This window comes from Cebus imitator, unplaced genomic scaffold, assembly GCF_001604975.1.
Source record: "Cebus imitator isolate Cc_AM_T3 unplaced genomic scaffold, Cebus_imitator-1.0 Scaffold616, whole genome shotgun sequence".
In the NCBI taxonomy this organism is placed as follows: Eukaryota; Metazoa; Chordata; class Mammalia; order Primates; family Cebidae; genus Cebus; species Cebus imitator.
This window is the reverse complement of record NW_016107931.1, coordinates 724,981-728,412: the sequence shown is the minus strand read 5'-3', so window position 1 is coordinate 728,412 and position 3,432 is coordinate 724,981. Positions and strand designations below refer to the sequence as shown.

Below are 3,432 nucleotides of genomic sequence, written 5' to 3'. Positions count from 1 at the left end.
TTAATGATGGGTAAAACACAAACAATTCTGCCTCGAAAGACTTTATAGTCAAGTGGGAGAGGCAGTAGAATCATGACATAAAAAATTCTAATTATAAACTGTGGTAAGCAAAAGAAGTGATAGAGGTGTATGTAGACCAAGATCTGACCTAATTTCCAGTCAGTAAAAGCTCCTCTGAAGAAGTCTCAGTGGAGCTGCAATTTGAAAAATGGGCAGGAGGAATTAAAGAGGCACAAAGGAAAGAGTAGCAGGTTGAGCATGTTTAAACACACTGCGGTAGAAAGAGAATGATGAAGGGGCCAATGTGGCTGAAACCCAAAGAGTCAGGGCCAGAGTGGCAACTGTTTAATGGCAAAAGTCACGATTACTTTTACATCAACCTAATAGTAGTAGCAGCAGCAGCAGCAGTAGTAGTAGCAGTAGTAGTAGTAGTGGTAGGTTAGAGCCCGGGCCATTGGGTGATTTTTAAGGCGTTGCCAAGAATTTTAAACTTTTATCACAAGATGAGTGGGGAGCCATGGAAAGCTTTAGGAAAAGTGTGACAACCTCAGATTTGTATTTTCAAAAGATCACTGGTAGCCAGAGTGTAGAGGAAAAGGCTGACAAACAGAGACAATCTACAACGCTATGGCAGTATGCAAGTGAAAACGGTGGGAGCCTGGAACGGGGTCATGGCAGTAGAGACCCAAAGAAGTGAATGAATTTGGGATGTATAATATTTTGGAAGGCTACAGGGCCTGGTGATTAATTGAAAGCTTTACTAGCACAAGAACCACACAAAGTCAAAGACCCTTTCAGCACGATCAGCCTAATGGGTTACTAATAAGTTGAAAATCTTCCCCTACACTCCCTTGGCAAAAATTCAAAAGCCCTGGTGATACTTAGGGCAGACAGCGTATTCAGCTCACACAGAACTCGTGCACAAGGTCGTCGCCCGCCTTGTGACCCAAGACTTCATTCCCTGGAGGTCAGCGGAGTGGAAATGCAACGTTTCCTGGGCAACGCCATTGTCGCAACTCCCGGGAGGAGAACAGTAACTAAGAACAATAGCCAGAAGAGAACGCAGGAAAAAAGTTTGTGGGAGAGGAGAGGGAATGGGCAACACCTACCGCAGCTCCCGCCATCGCGGGTGATCCGAGGACTCAGCACGAGGCCAGAGTAGAGAGCAAGAGGAGCCGGGAAACCTGCTGTGATTGGCGGGCCGGGACTATCGGTCGCTTGTGATTGGGTGAAGCCGCGACCGAGCGCTGCGTTTTGAACCGCGTAGGATTCTGGGTAACGAAGGCCTTCCAAGGGTCTTACCGAAAGCGTGAGGGGAAGGCCGCCAACAAACGGCTGAGCTCACAGTCCAGGCTGGGCCGGGCGTTCCCTTCCACCGTGGAGAGAGCCAGCCCGGAGTGGCCGCCTCAGCCGCGCCCTTTGTGTCCCGCTTCGTCCTCACTGCCGGTCGAGGGCACCTCCTTTTGAGCAGCGGCCGTGGAAACCCCTCTGTCGCCGGCTACGCCTTGCGCGGCCGCCATTGCGACTGTAGTTTCTGCCTGCGGGGACGCAGCGTAGTTCGGTTTATAGCCAGTGGCGCGGCGGCTGGTGCAGGTGAACCCGGAGCAGATGTTGCTGCTACCACAGCCCCAGGCTCCGCACAAGTGCATCGCTACCTCGCCCGCGCAGGCGCGACTGCTGCAGTTTAGGCCCGACCTGCTGCTCCTGCCGTCGCCGGCCGCGTCCGAGGGCGCCCCCTTCAGGCCGGAGTTGCACCCGGTGCAGCCGCGGGTGCTGCATGTCAAGGCCGAGAAGCAGGAGCTGGGGCCTGGCCTGGACCCGTGCGGGGGGCCTCAGGGGGCGGTGGAGACCGGCCCTAGAACCTCCAGGGCGGTCAAGGTGGAAGGCCCCGGGCCCGCCCTCGACTACTTCCGAGGGAACGAGAAGGGCAAGCTGGAGGCGGAGGTCATGCGGGACGCGAGGCAAGGCGGGGAAGGCAAAAGCCCGGCGGCCACCCTAGAAGGTGTGATCAAAGCAGAGGAACCCGAGAGACTCCTGGAGGACTGCAGGCTCCGCGCCGAGCCCGCGTCCAATGGCCTGGTTCATGGCAGCGCGGAGGTCATCCTGGCCCCGCCGTCCGGTGCCTTTGGGCCTCACCAGCAAGACCTGAGGATCCCTTTGACTCTCCACACCATTTCCCCTGGGGCCCGGATCCAGTTCCAGGGAGCTCTGCCTTCAGAGCTGATAAGATTGACCAAGGTCCCCCTGACACCAGTGCCTATTAAAATGCAGTCCCTACTGGAGCCTTCTGTAAAAATTGAAACCAAAGATGTCCCGCTCACCGTGTTGCCCTGTTGGAAATAGGTGTTGGAAATAGATGCTCTGTGCTGCAAAGAAAAATTAACATGCAGACAAAGGATCTTTTAGCAATGCAATTTTTACTTTTGGACTGCAGGAGGGGTACTCTTGCTAGGGATCTTGCCACAAGAGTACAATGAACAAAGGAAAACACACAAATTTATCCCTTACGCATTTGGGGTCGCCCTTACTGCTGTGTCTGATCTTCGTTCGCTGGAGCCAGACCTCAAAATTTAAAGCCTGATTAGCTAACAACTTAAAACTTTTCTAAACAAGTAAAAGCAGTGAAGAGCTAGGACATGCCTGTGAGCACGTCCAGCACAGATATCTTGGTGAAAGTACACGGACATAGAATGTACTTCGTGCTTGTAAGCATGGCGTGTTTAACAGCTATATAGGATAGTGCTTAACAAAGTTATTAGCACACTTATTTTTTAATAAGAAAGGGAGCTTTAAAAAGGAACTTTTCTACTTCCCACATGCCCTCAGATGCAGATATTAGACAGCAGGGGAGTCTGGTTTTCAGAACTGCACCTGTGTTGCCCCATAGCTAATATGTCAACAGTTCCCAAGTCTGAACTACAGAAGTAGAGTCATGGAACTGATTGTTTTCAGGGCAGAATCAGTAGAGGTATCACTTCTGATTACATATAGCAGTAAAATACGCGAACACCTTCAAGATTCTCAGATATTTTTTTAATCGATTTTAAGGCCTAGTATTTAGATAGGTCTAATTTTTGTGCAGAAAAATAGAACTATCCTTTTTTTTTTTTTTGAGACAGAGTCTCACTCTGTCGCCAGGCACCAGGCTGGAGTGCAGTGGCACAATCTCGGCTCATTGCAACCTCTGCCTCCTGGGTTCAAGCAATTCTCCTGCCTCAGCCTCCCGAGTAGCTGGGACTACAGGCACACGCCACCATGCCCAGCTAATTTTTTTGTATTTTTAGTAGAGACAGGGTTTCACCATGTTGGCCAGGATGGCCTTGATCTCCTGACCTTGTGATCCGCCCACCTCGGCCTCCCGAATAGCTGGGATTACAGGCACACGCCACCATGCCCAGCTAATTTTTTTGTATTTTTAGTAGAGACAGGGTT

General features: G+C 51.3%; 1 pseudogene; it reads left to right on the top strand.

Moving 5' to 3' along the window:
- The first annotated feature begins 982 nt into the window (after positions 1 to 982).
- On the top strand, positions 983 to 2,343 carry LOC108295063 (annotated as a pseudogene).
- The last annotated feature ends 1,089 nt before the right edge of the window (positions 2,344 to 3,432 follow it).